Source organism: Hemiscyllium ocellatum, chromosome 13, assembly GCF_020745735.1.
Source record: "Hemiscyllium ocellatum isolate sHemOce1 chromosome 13, sHemOce1.pat.X.cur, whole genome shotgun sequence".
Classification (NCBI taxonomy): Eukaryota; Metazoa; Chordata; class Chondrichthyes; order Orectolobiformes; family Hemiscylliidae; genus Hemiscyllium; species Hemiscyllium ocellatum.
The window spans coordinates 62,482,390-62,501,585 of record NC_083413.1 but is presented as its reverse complement, the minus strand read 5'-3'; the positions used below and the strand labels follow the sequence as shown (position 1 = coordinate 62,501,585).

Genomic DNA, 19,196 nt, shown 5'->3' with positions numbered 1-19,196 from the left:
CGGTAGGAAAGTGGAGTTGAGGATTATCAGATTAGCAGGTACAGCAGGCTCAATGGGCTGAATGGCCTGCTCCTTCTTCTACATTTTATGGTCTAAGTTTGTGACTGATATTTTCCATGTACAAGGACACAATTATACTTTTTTTTAGGACAATGCTACACTTCTGTTTTTTTTGTGCTTATTTTTTTCCCCAGCACCCATAGTGTGTGTGTGCAGGTGTGAGACACAGTGAGAGACACAAAGTGCACAAATCTTTATTCAATTTCCACCACCAGGAAAAATAGGAAAACACCCTTGTGGCCAGTGACAAGCAGTGCCCTTCACATCAAAGAGGGCAATGCTGTGTGATCAAACAGTGAAGGGGAGAAGGACACAATTATATTCTGTTGACTACTTCATCAAAGTTGCTTTTGTTGGACAAATTAAATATTACTGCTAATTAGCTGTCATTTTCAGTCTGTTTCATCCACTGCAAGAAATTGTGTCCAACATCAGTCCACAGTACACTGAAGCACTCTGCCAAAATATGTGAAGGAAATGGGATGTTCAACATATTACTACTACTACTACTTCTTTTCACAACTTGTATTGTTAATTGCAAAATCCATGATAGTTATGTTTAAAATGCGTTGTCAAGATTTTTGCACAGCTATGTCAAATCTACGTACTGCTCCTGTAGGCAATGGTTTACTCTCATTAGCAGTTCTCATGTTTGGGAGGCAGATCCACATTGTTCTTCTTCACCATATATTCAACACCCAACCACATGTGCCAATGTAATGTCAGAACAAGAGACAAACTGGCACAGATGCATTATCAATGATCATACAGAGGTATCGGACTTGAAACAGAACAATCATACAGATTAGATTTTCACCCAGATGGTTTGCAAAAGGATACCTCATTTGTCCAGCCTAACTCGGATGACATTGTAATAGTAATAGTCATAGAGATAACCCATCCATGCCGTCCACATATCCCAACTCAATTCAGTCTCACCCACCAGCACCCGGCCCATATCCCTTCAAACCCTCCCTATTCATATACCCATCCAAATGCCTCTTAAATGTTGCAATTGTACTAACCTCCACCACTTCCTCTGGCAGCTCATTCCACACACATACCACCCTCTGTGTGAAAAAGTTGCCCCTTAGGTCTCTTTCCCCTCTCACCCTAAACCTATGTCCTCCAGTTCTGCACTCTCCCACCACTGGGAAAAGACTTTGTCTATTTATTCTATCCATGCCCCTCATGATTTTATAGACCTCCTTAAGATCACCCCTCAGCCTCCGACGCTCCAGGGAAAACAGCCCCAGTCTGTTCAACCTCTCCCTATAGCTCAAATCCTCTAACCCTGGCAACATACTTGTAAATCTTTTCTGAACCCTTTCAAGTTTCACAACATATTTTGGATAGGAAGGAGACCAGAATTGTACACAATATTCCAACAGTGACCTAACCAATGTCCTGTACAGCTGCAACATGATCTTCTATCTCCTGTACTCAATACGCTGACAAATAAAGGAAAGCATAACAAATATCTTCTTCACTATCCTATCTGCCAGCGACTCCACTTTCAAGGACCTGCATTCCAAGGTCTCTTTGTTCAGCAACACTCCCTAGGACCTTACCATTAAGTGTATAAGTCTTGCTAAGATTTGCTTTCTCAAAATGCAGCACCTCACATTTATCTGAATTAAACTCCATCTGCTACCTCTCAACCCATTGGCCCATCTGGTCCAGATCCTATTGTAACCCTCTTCGCTGTCCACTACACCTCCAACTTTGGTGTCAACAGCAAACTTACTAACTGTACCTCTTATGCTCACATCCAAATCATTTATATAAATGATGAAAAGTAGAGAACCCAGCACCGATCCTTGTGGCACTCCGCTGGTCACAGGCCTCCAGTCTGAAAAACAACCCTCCACCACCACTGTCTGTCCTCTACCTTTGTGCCAGTTCTGTATCCAAATGGCTAGTTCTCCCTATATTCTGTGAGATCTAATCTTGCTAATCAGTTTCCCATGGGAACCTTGTTGAATGCCTTATTGAAAATCAAATCCTTCGAGGCAATAGACAACATATCCAAATGGCGTATGAACAAATAGCCATCAGAATGGATAACCAGTTGGATACCAAAGATATTATGCTAAACAACAATCACACATCGATAAGTGATGTACAACCATCTACAACAACAGACAGCACACTGCAAAGTGAAGCTCCACCATCAAGTTGTGATAATTGTACCTGATCTGGTCATGTTCTACTGGTGTGTTATCTGAATGTATTGAGACAATATATCTATATGCATTCTTGTGAATGTTTATTGGAAAAAGGGTTCCCATTTTTTAAAAAGGAGAATATTGTATTATGGCATAGATTCTAGACCAAAAGGGACTGTACATTTAAAACGGTTGTGTAGTATCACAATATGTGTTGTCCGAGAAAAAAAAGATAACTGCCTCCTTTCCATGCAGTGGAATTGTTGTGGTACCTTCAATCAGTCAGCAACGTACAGTGACATTAGGCAGCAAAGAACCTTAAAATGTATGTTTGTCTGCGATATTGTAGCCAGATAACTAGTCAGTGCTATTAACAAACTTCAAGAAACCTGACTCAACAGAACCTAACTCTGTGTGATATACATTTCATAGGCTAAAATGTGATAAGCTACAAAGTGCATCAAAACAAAAACAGAAATTGCTGGAAAAACTCAGCCAGTCTCAGCAACATATGTGGAAAGAAATCAGAGTTAATGCTTCAGGTCAAGTATCCTTTCCTCAGAACTCTAAAACGTGAACTCTGATTTGTCTCCGCAGATGCTGCCACACATGCTGAGAATTTCCAGCATTTTTATGTTTCTGATTTATAGCATCCGAAATTCTTTCGTGTTTTTTTTTAAAAATCTGTGTATGAAAAGGTCGCTTAAACACTTATACACCGCAGATTCCAAATTAGTACTGCATAATGCACTCATAGATCCAAACATAATGTAAAATCAACAAAAAAAATCATTCTGTGCTGTAAAGTCATTTTAAAAGGATTTAAATTAAATTTAAACTTTCTTGCAATATTTGACGAAGAAGTGCCCTTATCATTTGTAAAATTTGTGAGCGGTCAATGAAAGAAAATCGACATAGGTGACATTAACTGCCCCTTTATTATTTAGTGAAAAGTGCATCTATACTTGCTTTGTGTTTAATCAATTATTGAATCAGTTTACATAAAAAAACAGCACAATGACTAACTAGCTCAGCCGAAGGAGGGCTCTTTGCAAATGTATTTCCGGGTGAAATCTCAGCTGATTTTCCTGGTTTGGACTTCACTGCGGCTCAGAAGTTGGAGTTGTCTCGCTGGTCGGTTATAGTGACCTCATCAAAAGTAACCATCTGAGCAAGTTAACAACAACCGACGAAAACAAACAAAAAACTGCTCTGTAACACAGCCTAGGCCGGTCGCCTGAGGATCAAGCAGGGATTGAAGTAGAGCTTGCTTAGAAAATACCGGCAGCGTTGAAGCTCATTGAGCTGAACAAAACAAACATTCACCTCGCCTCGTCACAGGGAATCGTGCCTTTGAAAGGTATCTGTTTCGTCTCAAATGTAGCTTTTCGGCAATGGGTAAAAGTCACTTTTTTTGTGATATAAACTGTAGCGTTTACAGGATCGTCTAATGGGTATTTCTTTTATATTTGTGTGTGTGGTTGGGGCGGGAGGTGTGGTGTTGTAAAGTTTTCTGTGTGAAAGTTTGCGGGGAGTTCGAAGTTGGGTGTTTATTTGTTGAACAGTCAGCCACTGAGTGGTAGGTTAACTGCCGGCGGCTGGGAGGAAGGGGAGCGGATCCTGCAGGTTGGGGAAGCTGCGCGGTCTGAGCTCGCTCACCGTGTTGATTTGCCAAGTGACCCGATCTGGCCGAGGCTTCTGCGCCCGAGTACACCCAGCGCCTCCTGAACGCCATCTCCCTTGGGGCCATGTTGATTAATAAAAAAACAAATAGTTCTCTGTAATAACCGCAAGTCTCATGGCTTGATCAAACCTGCGTCAATGCCGGCTGTCTATCCAACCTTTGCAGCGTGACTGACAAATCACTTCGCTCAGAAGAGGTTTATGTTTTTTAACTTTTTTTTGATGGGGTGCCAGATTAATCATAACTATACCTCGTACCTGTAGGGCTCCTCTGTCCTTTTGCTCTTCACGATCTTGTTTGCATTTGTACACACACATGTATTTCTCACCATTCGCTTCACAAATAAGAAAACATTCCTGTCTGTTTAACTCCTTATGTTGCTGATTCACTCTGTGGGAGTCTGGAGTTGAGTCCAACCCTGGCGTCCTCATATCAGCTGCCAATAGTGTCTGATTTCATCGTGTTAACGCAGTACTGTATTCACTACAGACTGAGTTCAGGACAGACTGGTGGTCGTACTCCAACTTTGTAGCCCTGTAGATATCGACTAACTGAACGAGGGACCCTCACACTGTATTGAAGCTCCTCTCACGATGAATGACGTTTGGGAATAGGCAAAGCGAGTTGTCAATTCAACCCAAACAGTCTGTGTCTAATTTCTATTTTAAAGATTTGTCACATTGGGGTAACGCTGTTTTAAACCCCAATTCTACACCAAACAACTTTTTTTATAAAAATGTAACAGGGATGCTTGTAAATATTAAAATTGACCTTGAAGCTTAAAAAAAATCTTACGTTTAAAAACACATCACAGATCCTTGGATCCAAAAAGCTTCTAAGGAAGTAATGCACTGCACTTTGAAGTCTAGTCACTGTTGTAATGTAGGAAACGCAGCTGCTAATTTACTAACTGCAAGGTTCCAAACAGTAATTAGATAAATTATCAAACGACCTGCTGTAATGACGTTGGTTGACGACTACATATTGGCTGGACTACTGGAAATAATTTTTCTGCACTTCAAAATACCTCTGCATCTGCTAAATTCACCTGAGAGGAGAGACGAGGTCTGATTCAAAAGCTTGAATCTTCAATAAGCAACATTTCTTCATTCAAAGTTAAAAATCACACAACACCAGGTTATAGTCCAACAGGTTTAATTGGAAGCACACTAGCTTTCGGAGTGACGCTCCTTCATCAGGTGATAGTGGAGGGCTCGATCGTAACACAGAATTTATAGCAAAAATTTGCAGTGTAATGTAACTGAAATTATACATTGAAAAATTGATTGTCTGTTAAGCCTTTATCTGTTAGAATACAGTGATAGTTTCACTTCTTTCATGTGTAAATCACAAAACCCTTTTTTTAAAAGTTGCATTTTCGGGTTAGCTGTTAACAATGGTGATAGCTAGACAATATGTTGAAGGTGTTAGCCCCCTGTGTTCTCTGTCTATGACCTGATATTTAGATTGTGTGAGAAAGTGTGTGTGTGTGTGTGCAGTGGGTGCAGAGTGTCTTAAATCTGTGAGGGGGTGCATGTGTGAGTGTGGGAGTGTGTGTGTCTATAAAGGTGTGTGTGGGTGTCTGTGTGTACCTGTGTCCGTGTGTGTGTGTAGTGCAATGGTGGTCACCTGTAATGTGACATGACCCCAAGATCCCGGTTGAGGCCCTCCCTATGGGAGCCATAGGGAAGGCCTCAACTGGGACCTTGGGTTCATGTCACATTACAGGTGATCACCATTGCACCCCACACACACACACACACACACACACACACACACACACACACACACACACTCTCATACACATAGACACAGGTACACACAGATGCACACACATACACCCACACACACCCTTATAGACACACACACTCCTGCACTCACACATGCACCCCCTCACAGACTTAAGACACTCTGCACCCACTACACACACACACACTTTCTCACACTCACAACCCCCACCCCAGACAGACACACACACACAGACAGACAAAGACCCACATGTACACATATATTTTGTGGGGTGAATTTGTACTTGCAGAGTTACATTGCACTTTGCTCAAAAACTGCATACATTCATGTAGAACTCTGAGCTCAAAATCTGCATGAATTTATGTAAAACTCCGTTATCTCACTTTTTAGATTAGAATAAATCTAAACATCATAGACAGAGAACACAGGGGGCTAACACCTTCAACATATTGTCTAGCTACCACCGTTGTTAAAGCTAACCCAAGAATGCAACTTTTTAAAAAAAAGGGTTTTGTGATTTACACATGAAAGAAATTAAACTATCACTGTATTCTAACAGATGAAAGAGTTAACAGACAATCAATTTTTCAATGTATAATTTCAGTTACATCACACTGCAAATTTTTGCTATAAATTCTGTTATGATCGAGCCCTCCACAATCACCTGATGAAGGAGTGTCGCTCCGAAAGCTAGTGTGCTTCCAATTAAACCTGTTGGACTATAACCAGGTGTTGTGATTTTTAACTTAGTACACCCCAGTCCAACATCTGGCATCTCCAAATCATTTCTTCATTCAGTTTAGTTAATGACTTAAAGTCGAAATGTGAAGTGCTGGAAATATTCAGCGGGTCAGGTGATATTAAGTCGAGATAATGTAACTTTTCACAGTAGACCTCGAGCAATTAGCCGTGAGTCTGTGATACCACAGTCACCTGTCTTAGCAGCTTCAAGTTCCATTTCAAGGATTTGAGCTCAAAATCTACACGGTCCCTCAGCGAAAAACCTGAGGAAGTGCTGCACTCCAGGGGTACTGTCTTTCAGGGAGATGTTAAAACTTATCCGTTTCCTCAGATGGTTAGGGAAGAGCCCATGGCATCACTTTGAAGAACAGTAGACCAGCTTTTGTTGGCCAAAAAATATTTCTCGGCCAAAACCAGAACAACATTTATTTCGTTGCTGTTTGAGAAAAATCTTACTGTAGTTGGTGACATGTCAACCTTTAAAAGCATCCCAAAAGTACTCCAAAAATGGAGCTGGAGTCATGAGGCTAACATATGAACCACTGGTGTGGGTGTGGATGATCATTTTGCAATGTAACACGAAATAACACCAGGAATTTAATATTAAATTCTTATTCACTAACTTATTGAAGGATGGTGGGTGCAACTCAATAATACTCGCAAAATAACACTATCCAGGACAAAGCACCTTCTAGCCTCTGTGTGAAGTTTGCACATTCTTCGAGTTTCTGTGTGGGTTTCCTCTGGGTGTCCTGGTTTTCTCCTACAGTCCTAAAATCCACAGGTTAAGCAGATTGGCCTTGCTAAATTGCCCATAGTATCAGAGTAGGTGGATTAGCCATGGGAAATGCAGGGTTACAGGGTGGGATGCTATTCAAAGGGTTGGCGTGGGCACAGGCTGAATGGCCTGCTTCCACACTGTAGTGATTCTGTGATTATTTGATTGCCCTGCACACCCACAAATATCTGGTCCCATCACCACTAATGCTGATTAGCAGCAATGCTTATCATTTGCAAAATGTGCTGCAGAAATTCGCCAAGGCTCCTTAGGCAGCACTTCCAAACCTATGACCACTATCCTTAAAGAATGAGGGGATCACTACCTGCAAACTCTCCTCCAAGTTGCTCACCATTCTGATTTGGAAATATATTGCCATTCCTTCAGTTTGCTGGATCAAAATCCTGGAACTCCCTCTTAATTGCATTGTGGATTTACCTATAGCAAATGACTGCCACAGTTCAAGAAAGTAACTCACTACTATCTTCCCAAGGGCAACTAGGGATAAACAATGAATGCTGTCCCAGGTAGTAATCCCTGCTGCCTATGAAGGCAAAACAAGAGTTAATTGTGTAAAGATGGTGTTAACAACAATCAAAGCATTTTAAAATCAAATTCATTATCTTGAGTATCTGATGCAAGTTAATTAAGTCCACTTTGGCGATAGAATTATCTTAAGAATCTCCCCTTGGTCTAATTGGAATTTTCACTTCAAATTTCATCTCTCTCACAACAAATCAACTTCCTATCTATCCATTGAGTGAGATGTTCTGCATCTTTTGAATGACCTGTTGATACTTGGTGCACTAATAACATTCCACAAATTGAGAATGAAACCACACAACATGTGTATCAATATGCAAATTTTAATTTTTTCAATGGTATCTACTCCAAATAAGCATGACCTTTTCATGGCTCATTGAGACACTTATCTAAAGATTAAGCTATTGATAGTAGATCCTTAGTATAACTGTTATGAGTGTTATTTCTTTGCTGACAGTTCCTTGATCTCATCATTTATGGTATTTGAATGTGTCCAACACTAACAAATGGCATTCTTTATGTAGTTCATTGGGACACATACTCCACACACCCATGTTCCATTCTTTACCCCAGTCTAACTTAACGTGGAAGTGCACAAAAACTCCTTCAGGGAACTTGGTCTTCAATATGGCTTTACTTTGAAGATAGGTAGACTTTAATTTTGTTCCATTGACTATGCAGTTTAGTACCATGAGAGCCTTATTTTCTTGTGTCTGGGGTAAAGGTAAGGAAATGGGTCTGGGTCAGTTATGCTTCGGCGGGTCAGTGTGGACTGGTTGGGCCGAAGAGCCTGTTTCCACACTGTAAGTTATCTAATCTAATCTAATTTTCAAGGAGTGATTCTTTCTCATGTTTTTCAAGATATAATTATTAATTTGTCCCTGTTCTCATGGAACATTTGGTCTTGTATATCTTCTCTAAGGACGAGTCCTCTCGACTTCACTTCTTGAACAAGTTTTTCTACTGACATCAAAACCTTGTGCTGCACTGCAATTATTTGAGTAAACAAACGTTAATATTCTTAACTTGAAAGCAGTTTTGTAATTCATTTTTTTAAATGGAAGACCTCTTTCTGTTCGTCACTTGCAATGCCATGTGTAGACTGTTCAGTATCGATGTTTCTTAAATGTCCACATATCTTTGTAATGCTCTATTGCTTTCTTGATCTACTGTGTGCATTCAAAATTATAAGGTGAGCAAAACGTTCATAACAATGGAAAAAAGTGAAAAGTTTGCAGCTAACACAATTATGAATCAAGTACATTTATCACTAAAGGAAAGTTGACTTGTATGTTGAGCATTTGCAGGTCTAGATTAGATTCCCTAGCGTGTGGAAACAGGCCCTTTGGCCCAACCAGTACACACCGACCCTCCAGACTCCTTTCCCTCTGACTAATACACCTGACACTATGGGCAATTTAGCATGGCCAATTCATCTAACCTGCACATCTTTGGACTGTGGGAGGAAACCCACGCAGACACAGGGAGAATGTGCAAACTCCACACAGACAGTCGCTCGAGGCTGGAATCGAACCTTGGACCCTGGTTCTGAGAGGTAGCAGAGCTAACCACCGAGCCGCCCAAGAGCAATCGCCAACCCTGACACAGCACTGCAAATATCACTGGCTAGCCCATCTCAGCCCTACACTTGGTCAGTGTCGGGATTGAACCCACAACCTTGGCATTATTAGCACTACACTCTAACCAGCTGAGCTAATTGACCAACACAATTGATCTGTTATAATGAGCATTTCATTAAAGTGAATTTGCTGTAACACGATTGTTGAATTGGGGACAGTTTTTCTAAAATGTGAACTTTTAAAATGTGTTAGTTGTAACGTGACTCATCGCCAACACTTTAAGCGCCATTTCTAAAGCACGATTTTTCTATAATGGAGGTTCTACAAGAACACAACCGTCGCTTTATAGAAGAGCTACCTGTACATAGTCATGAGTTTCAATATAAAATTGGAGCTGGCTTATGCCGCAATCCATAGTATTTTAGTGCACACTCCTGTTTTAATACACTTCTTGACAGATGCAGTCTTATCTGCTGTAGGTGCCTGGCCTTTCCGCCTTTATTTTAGATTTATAGCATCCTTTCGTTTTGCTTTCAATGGATGATTACTTATTTACGTTGTGTTCCAGCTGTTTTAATTGAGGTTGTGATCTAAGTGAGCTATTGTCACAGGGAGTGTAAACATACCAAATGATTTATAGCCAAAGCATAATTGAGCACTTGTGGACTTCGGCATCCTAATTGTTTATTATTTTAATGATTTACGTGAGCCAAGGCCCTGGAAATGCATAGTTTAAATTAAGTAACTTGCCTGCTCTGGTGTAACAATGGGTGGTGTGAGTGCCTAACTTTGTAACAGATCATTTTGATGTTACATAATTTTGTTTCTAAATCTTCTGCCTCTTTCAAAGTAGCTTACCTTTGTAGCATTTAGGGCACATAATCTGGGAGATAATTCTTCATCTGTAAATTTAATGACAGCCCCCAGCAGCCTATTGTACATGTTGGGCATCACAGCTAACCTGTTCCTGTTCTCTCCTATTATTCACTTTCCACGTGGTGTTCAAGGGTAGTGATGAAGAGTGAGAACCCTGCTTTTCTTTTAACCCTTTTCTTATCTAGCTAAAGTTTTAAAAATCGCACAACATCAGGTTATAGTCCAACCGGTTTATGCAGCATATGCAGGTCTAGATTAGATTCCCTACAGTGTGGAAACGGGCCCTTTGGCCCAACCAGTCCACACCGACCCTATGTAGTCCGAGCAATTCTTGCAGTGTTTTGTTATTTCTGTATTTCTACAGTTGAGAAATTGTGATAATTCATCCTACTTTGCTTTTGCATATTTAATGTGCAAAAGCATGTATATTTCATTATTTTTGAATATATCTGATACAAGACATTGGATTGTTTCCTTAACAGTCTTTGGTATCTGCTTCCAAAATGCAGCCCCATAACGTCCATGATTATTCATGGCAATTACTTTATTATAAGACCTGTAGTTTGTAAAGGGATATAGACTGGTTAAGCAAATGAGCAAAAACTTGAATAATGAAATATAAAGTGGGAAAATGAGTGCTTTTGCACTTTGGCAGGAAGTACAGGGAGCTAAATATTTTGTAAATTGAAGAAGACTGCAGAAATTCCTAAGGGTATTTGGGAATCCTCGTCTGTGAATCACAAAGAGCTAGCATCCATGTTCAGCGGGGAATAGTAAGGACAAATTGACAGGCTCTGAAGAGTCATCTAGACTCGAAACTTTAGCTTGCTTCCTCTTCACAGATGCTGCCCAACCTGCTGTGATTCCCAGCAGTATTTTTTTAAGACACATGGAATGTTGGCCTTTTTATTTCAAAGGGAATGGAATCTAAAAGCAGGGGTTTGCTAAAACTAAACAAGGCACTCGTCTGACCACAGGTGGAATACTGTAAACAGTTTAGGGCTCCTTATCCAAGGAAAAATGTACTGGCTTTGGAGGTAGCCCACAGAAGGTTCACTCGGCTGATACCAGACATAGAGAGAATGGTCTTCAGTTGATTAGATTGGTCCGATACACATTGGAATTTAGAAAAATAAGGTGACCTTGTCGAAACATGCATAATTCTAAATGGACTTGACAGATGTGGACAGATTGTTTTCTCCTTCTGGGAAAGTCTAGGATCAGAGGATCTACTCAGAGTATGGGGTTGCGCATTTAAAGAAAGAGATGAGGAGGAATTTCTTCTGATGGTAGTGACTCTATGGAATTCTTTACTGCAAATGACTGTTGAAGCTAGGTTGTAGAGTATATATAAGGCTGAGATGGATTTTTAATCAGTAATGTAATCAAAGATTATGGGGAAAGGCAGGAGTTGAGGATCGTCAGATCAACCATGATCTTATTGAATGGCAGAGCAGACTTGATGAGATGAATGGCTTAGTTGTACTCCAACGTCTTGTGGTCTTATGGGAAATCTGGACTTGGTGGTTGGGGGAGGGTGGAACACTTTAGATTTACTTGGAATTAGTGTACACTTCCACAGTGAATAGCAAATTAGAATTATTCTTATTTATTCAGACGGAAGGGTGGCTAGCACTGCTGCTGTGTGGGTGCTAGGACCTCTGGTTTGATTCCACCTTTTGTGCAACTCTGTCTGTGTGGAGTTTGCATGTTTTCCCCATGTCTGTGTGGGTTTCTGCTAGGTTCTCCACCATCCTCGCATAGTCCAAAGCTGTGCAGGCTAAGTGGATTAGCCATGGTAAATGTGGGGTTATGGGGATAGGGCAGGGGCTGCATTTGGATGGGATTCCCTCTCTGGAGAGTTGGCGCAGACTCTCTGGGCTGAATAGTCTCCTTCCCTGTATAGGGACTGAATGATTCTATGAAAATAAATGCTACATAGATTGCTGGAAAACAACAGATATAGGAGGGAACCTAACCCAAGGTTCTGCGACTGAGGCCTGTAGAATATTATATTGTTAGGTTTGTTTTGGGGATCTCATTCTTGCCGATTTCAGTCCTGATCAGTCCCATTCAGAAAGTGAATGTTATACCAGATGCTTCAAGACGTGATGTTACCAGACTGAGCCTTTTCACTTTCAGGACCTGCTTTATATTCCCATTCAGACTGAAAGGTATGAATCAGTTTTAGCACTTTTTCTTTTTGTTCCTCCATTAAAATAACCCATGAACTTATTGATAAAACATATCCTACTAATAAAGCCATTAGCTTTCAATGTTAGGGGTTATGCAAGCTTGCAAGTTTTTGGAAAATTAAAAATCAAATCAATTGGTAAGATAGAATTGAATTTGTTTGCTTACAGTAGTTACCATTTAATCAGCAACTGAACTGGACTAACCATGTAAATATTGTGGCAACAAGAGCACATCAGAGATTAGGAATCCTGCTTGCAGTAACTCATTATGACTCTCCAAATCCTGTCAGCCATCTACAAGATACAAGTCAGGAATGTGTTAGAATACTCCCCTCTTAAATGGATGAGTGTAGGTCCAACAATGCTTGAAGCTTGACACTAAACAGGAAAAAGCAGCACACTGGATTGGCAACACACCCTCAAACTCCCTCTACCACAAATGCTTACTATAGGCAGTGAGTATCATCCACAAGATGTGCTTGGGAAATTCACCAAGGCTCCTTTGACAGTACCTTCCAAATTCATGACCACTTCCATCTAGAAAGGTAAGGGCAGCAGTTACATAGGAACACCACTATCTGCAAGCCATCCACCGATCTGACTTGGAAATATTATCACCACTCCTTTAGTGTCAGTGGGTCGACATCCTCAAACTCTCTCCCTACTGGGATTGCACATGTACCTACAGTCGGTTGCAGTAGTCCAAGAAGGTTCCCCCCTCCCTTGCTCAGTCATTGAGTCCCTTTTGAAGAAAGGAACTCTCCCTCCTGCAAATCATCTGTATGAGTTAGAATGTTGTGCTCCCTGAATGCTGTTGCCCTGCTGCCTGCCACAGGGTTAAATTTAATGGCAGTGGGATATAGCCCTGTACATTTAAATTTAACTGCTCATCCACGGACTTCATCAAGGTGGCAGTGTCCTCATATGCCATCCTCCCACCTGATTAAATGACCCCTTCTGCCAAACTGGCCATGGGGAGGGTATTAAATTCTGCTCACCATGTTTTGGGGTTTCTAAGATTGGTTTGTAATGTATCCATTCAGTTCCCTTTTATTTTTGAACAAAATCATCTTAAATGTAATATCCAAATTTATTGAAAGGACTAGCTTGGTGCTGTACTTATCCTTTTGAATCTGAGTGAATGTAAGTTCAAAGACTTTAGATCGTTTGAGTTTTATTGGTGAAGTGATATGGCTGAATTAGCAGAAAGTGAGACTGCAGATGTTGAAGGTCAGTCAGAAAGTGTGGTGCTGGAAAAGCACAGCCGGTCAGGCAGCACCTGAGGAACAGGAAAGTTGTCAGAATATTATACTTGAGCTGCTCCGATGCTGCCTGACCGGCTATGCTTTTGCAGCACCACACTTTTTGACTCTGATATGGCTGAATTGTAGAGGCTTGTGCACCCCTGTATAGTAATCTGCTCTCGAATTGAAGGGTGTGATTTTATTTTTGTCCTGATTAGCTCAAGCCATCGTAAGTGCTGTTTGCAGATAAAGAACTTTACAGACAGATTGGTGTGAAACAAATTGTGATGTAAGCACTTAATATAAAACTAGCAAGGCAGTCTCAAGTGAATATTAATAGAAATTCCCAAAATTCTTAGGGTAATTGCCTGAAACAACTATTGTATTTGAATCTTCCAATTGGCTTAATAACTATTAATTGTCTTGTACAAGCATTTATTGCTGTAATTGGTAATAGTGATTCGTCAGCTACATGATAAGTGGGATTTACACTCTCTATCTTGTGAAAGTAAACTTAAACATTCTCACTCCAAGCTTGTTATAATTTGAAACAATGTAAACTGCAACATTCCATATTCAATTCAGAATCATTTACCAGTTTAAAATAATCCTGCAAATTACTTTTGGATTCTATTTCCCTTCAGAAGGATTAAGTACCTGCCACTTTTATGATCTTGGTGTAGGTGTGTTAGCCAGCTTACGGTTGTATGTCATTGTTTGTTTGGTTGGATGTCAGTTGCTTAAAATACCAAGTGTTGACATACTTAGTTGCTGGATTTTGTGGATCAAGTCAGTGAGTATCAATTTAACTTTGCTCTAACTTTGATACACGCTTAAATCTTTTTGTAATCTTGCGTAGTTTGTTAATTCAGTATCATGGTCAGAATCTGTTTATGTCAAAGGTACTCAACTGCGATATTCTGACTTTCTGATAACTTTCCAAAGAAGCTTTTGATAAATTTTTATTTTGGAAATTTGGTTTGAAAGGAGAATGTACGTGACATAATAGCACAAAAGTGTAGAGTCTTGTCACACAACAATGGTAGCATCCCTATCCCTGAAGCCTGTAAATGCTAAACCTGATGGCAGGTAATAAAAGTCTGAGTCTCCTGGTCAAACATCGCATAAAAAGCCAGAGCAAACTTCTGGAATACTTTGCCCATGAGGTTGAGTTATAACAATGGAGGTCTGTGGCCCAACTTCAGAAACAAATATTGGAGGGCAAGCAGTGCCATGGGAAAATGGTTAGTTTATCAATTCCTTCTATAAGTCAAAACTATTGAATTAAAACCTTGCCATAAAAGTGACATCCTTTTAAATGCATGAGAATTTTATCTTGGAGTAGCTGGGACAAAATACCATGTATTCATTTGTGGGGAAACTTGAAATGCAAGTCAAGGCTTCCTCAAAGGTAGTCCAGCTTTAAACCATTGTCTGGGCTGGACTTGCAGCTCTCAGCCCTGGGCGGCATGGTGGCTCAGTCGTCATACTGCTGCTTCACTGCGCCAGGGACCCAGGTTCAATTCCAGCCTCGGATGACTGCGTGTGTGAAGTTTGCAAGTTCCCTTGTGTCTGTGTGGGTTTCTTTCGTGTGCTCCGGTTTCCTGCCACAGTCCAAAGATGAGCAGGTTAGGTGGACTGGCTGTGGGAAATGCAGGGTTACGAGAGTAGGAGGGTGGATTTGGGTAGGTTGCTTTTTGGAGGGTCAGTGTGGACTTGATATACTGAATAGCTTGCTTCCACACTGTAGGGATTCTGTGTTTCTGTTGCAGTTGGGCTACATCTGTCCATATGTCGACTGGGGAGATGGGTAGGAGTAGCCAATCCATAAAGTGAGAATTAAGATTAGTGGTAATATTACCCACAGTGTAATAGCCTGCTGACACTTGATGCTTCAGCACACCTATTATTCCTCAGTGCGTCTAGGTTCAGAACCCATGGAATAAACACTACATGTCCGGGCAACTCTGATTAATTCAGACGAACTGGAATTGATCAGAATTTTGGCTTGAAATTCCTGTGATCCTAATTGAGAAGAGGATGTGCTGTGACATTGCTAGCCACAGAATTTAGGGTGGGGGAAGAAAATGAAGAAAATATAAAATAAGTGCACCCATGCATAACTGTTGTTTTACAAAAAAAAGTTACAGTATTCAATTTTTCCAAAGGGAGGTAGCAAAAATACAAAGGACAGATTTTTCAAGTTACATCAGAAGTGGGAGTGGTTGCAGAGATGAAAAAATGGCATTGGGGAGTTTGGTATGTTTCTACCTTTTTTGATCCATTTAGGTAGAGGTGAGTGAACCATTGGATACATACTAATTAAAGAGCCTATTCAGGTTCCTTGTGGCAACTGGAGTCCAGTGCTCCAATCTGTAATGCACATTTTGGCGACTGTCTGCCTTGTGAAATGATTGTTTGTTTGTCCCTTGGTTGATCAGCCCAACCAACCCTCCACTGAGTTGGCCACCATTGTGACACAGCTCTGTGGATATACTTCCTCTTCACAATGTCAAATCATTTAGCTTTGGCCACACTTTTTTTTGTTTTCAATGCAGGATGAATTATGCTCATTGGGCCCCTCTGTATGCTCAATATTGGAGGTCATTCCATTGGCCAATCATATTGGAAGCTCTGAGGCCACCCTTAACTGATTAAATAATTAATTAAAGCAGTCCAAGACATGTTCTACACATTCAATCCTGATTGCTTCAGTATCAAGAACTTTCCATGTGCAAATAAAGGGTGTTTTGGTCATGGGATTGTGGCCTCTGTGGAGTTATTTCACAAAGAAAATCCAAAAATTTTTGATGAAGACCTAACAAGTTGATGATAACTAAGGAAAGAATAAGGATGGGGGCTGCAGTAAAAAATGGCAAATTAGATTAGACATAAAATTGGCTCAATGATAGGAAGCAAATGATAATACAGTAAGGTTCCATTATTAACAAGGGTTACTTTCTTGGAAAACCTTGCACATGTTTTATAATGGGAATCAACCGGATACGTTCCGGCCATCCAAAATACAGTACACAGATAAGATACAATAAAAACAATGTTTATAATACATATATGTATGTCCTACTAGATAAACAGTTTAATAAAATTTTAAAAATCCTGATTGCTAGATGAATTAGCCCTACATGTCTGATCTTTGGGCAGCAAGTCAAGTCTGAACGCCATTATTACCTCCCGTTAGTTTTGGTTTCTCATTGCTGCACGTTGTATCTTCTCTCTAGTGTGCTTTTTATTTAGATGTTACCTGTGTTTGAGGTATTGGAGTGAACCATTAATCCAGGCTACAGAAAGATTCTTACACTCTAAGTGGTTAAGGTTGCACCATGTTGGCTGGGAGAGAATAGATAATTGTGATTAGCATCATGTGGAACATCAGCAAAAAAAAGATTTCCTGGTGTAGCCATTGTTTTGAGTCCAGGTGCATCATCAGATATCTCTGTAGAAGCCAATCATGAAATTTGATTGAAGTCTTCAAACAAAATCTGCACCAGTAATAGAATTTGACTGTGCCAACACATCTGTTGATGTCAAGAATGTTTATATATATGTCTTTTAAGCAATTTCACCTTCTTAAGGACTCTGTGTATACAGTATTGTGACTTTGCTTGCCAGTTAGTCTGCTGTTGTTTACAAACTCAACACATACCAGTGTAACCCATGAAGTTCATTAGGGGCAAAATTTTTAAAATTAGACTATTAGCATTAACATGACAGGAAAATTGGACATTTAAAACCCACACTACTTGTTCTGTTAGCAGGTAGATGTTCTGCATCCTAGCCAGCACAGTGTAGCTGAAATAAAGTGAAAAGAACAGTTAGATACTCTATAAGATTTGTAGTCATACAATTTAGTGATAGGTTGGAACAGAAGACCATGCTGAATGATCTAGAGCAAATACACACCTTTATAAGCACAGTAAACCAATAAAATGTCATTTGTGATCTCACCAAGAATAATAGGATCAAATTCAGTGACAATGTTTATTGCATCTGATTTAGTGTTGTGGGGTTGAATGTAAATTCCCATTCATTTGGTAAAATTACTCTTTCCAACTATAGCAACAACCATTTGTATAAGAAAAAGAAACCGGTACAATTCTTACGTTCAATACAATGTATACAGTGGGATTGGAATAAAAGCATTTGAGTATTTGTGTTTCTTTTCAAACATTTTGCTGGCATGTGCTTACAGATGGGACTTGTTGCAGCAGTCCTGTTATCACTCTGCTGATCTGATTCCAGTTAGCCTACTTTGACTTTTCAAATGTGTTTAGCCAGGATTAAATGGTGGAAGTGTTTGCTGATTTCACAGGAATCAGGAACTCACCATTTCTCCAGTTTTGGAATTCTATTTTTAATATGTCAACATTACACATTTACTATTTATACCACCTTTTTTAAAGTGTAGGCAGTGATCTATCAGTGAGGCTTGAGAGTAGCACTCCTGTTTCAGAATTGGGAGTTCTTGGTTTGCATTTCTCTGACAGATATGAGAGTTTCCACACTGTAAGTAATCTAAATTGTAGGAATTGATGCAGTGTCAGAGATGCAGTGGTCCTATTTCAAGAATGGGGAAATCTGGACAGCATCCTCCTCTCCATCAGCACCATCAATTATAGAATATCTGGGTCTTCCATTGTTTTGTTATTTACTATTTGAGAGATTGTATGTTTCAATTTGCCATTTTTATTTCTGTAACAATAGTGACTACACTTGAATTGAATTGAACCGAGGCACAGCAAAAAGCAGATCACATAGTTAAGTAGCATAGATAGTAAATAAGAGGTAAACAGCAGCAAAAACAAAAACACAGGTACAGGCAAATGTGAAGAGTTTGAATCTATTCAGTATTCTAACAACAGTCGAGTAGAAACTGTTATGAAATCGGCTGGTGGCTTGCGCTCAGGCTTCTGTACCTTCTCCCCGATGATAGAGGTTGTAGAAAACTTTGGACATGTTATTGCATTTGTAATATAAAATATGAAATGTTATTGTTTCTTTCTAGTATGCCACAAGTTTAGCTACAGATCAAGACTTGTGGGAAGAAATTCCCCCCCCCGGCCTTTTCTGCTGTTTTAATTTTTTTGAGTTTTCAAGGGACTATTTCCCATCTGAGTCTCAAGGTCAATTGTCTGCAAATGAGTTTACAATAGAGCCCATTATAGCTGGCCTAATCCTATCCTCACCTCACATTCACAATGCATTTTCCAGCTGATAATGATTAAGCACAGGAAATGTGTGTAACTTAGCTCCTGTAAAAGCAGGGACACTGAAGCTAACTGTGGCATCCCATTTTCTGTCCTTCATTGTATTAGCCGCTGGGCTGGTAGCATGCTGAGAGTAAATTTTTGACTAACAAGCCTCTATAACCTATGTGTAAGGCTCTTTTTAGGGTGGGGCAGGAGAAACAAAAACAGATAAAAAGAGAACATGTTGAACCGTTACAAAAGCAAAGCATACAAAGGATGATTGTGCTGCACTATCAGTTCAGCCTGGGATATTGCAAGGTAATGAGTACAGGTGTGGTGAGGTGTGCCTCCATCCAACTTAATTTGGTTCC

The 19,196-nt window shown here is 40.1% G+C and overlaps 1 protein-coding gene across 1 annotated transcript in view; it reads left to right on the top strand.

Moving 5' to 3' along the window:
• The first annotated feature begins 3,305 nt into the window (after positions 1-3,305).
• Positions 3,306-19,196, top strand: part of pik3cb (phosphatidylinositol-4,5-bisphosphate 3-kinase, catalytic subunit beta) — a 187,530-nt gene continuing 171,639 nt past the window's right edge. Inside the window, exon 1 of the mRNA XM_060834867.1 lies at positions 3,306-3,588. The gene's annotated coding sequence lies outside the window, so the exon portion shown is untranslated. The remainder of the gene's footprint in view (positions 3,589-19,196) is intronic.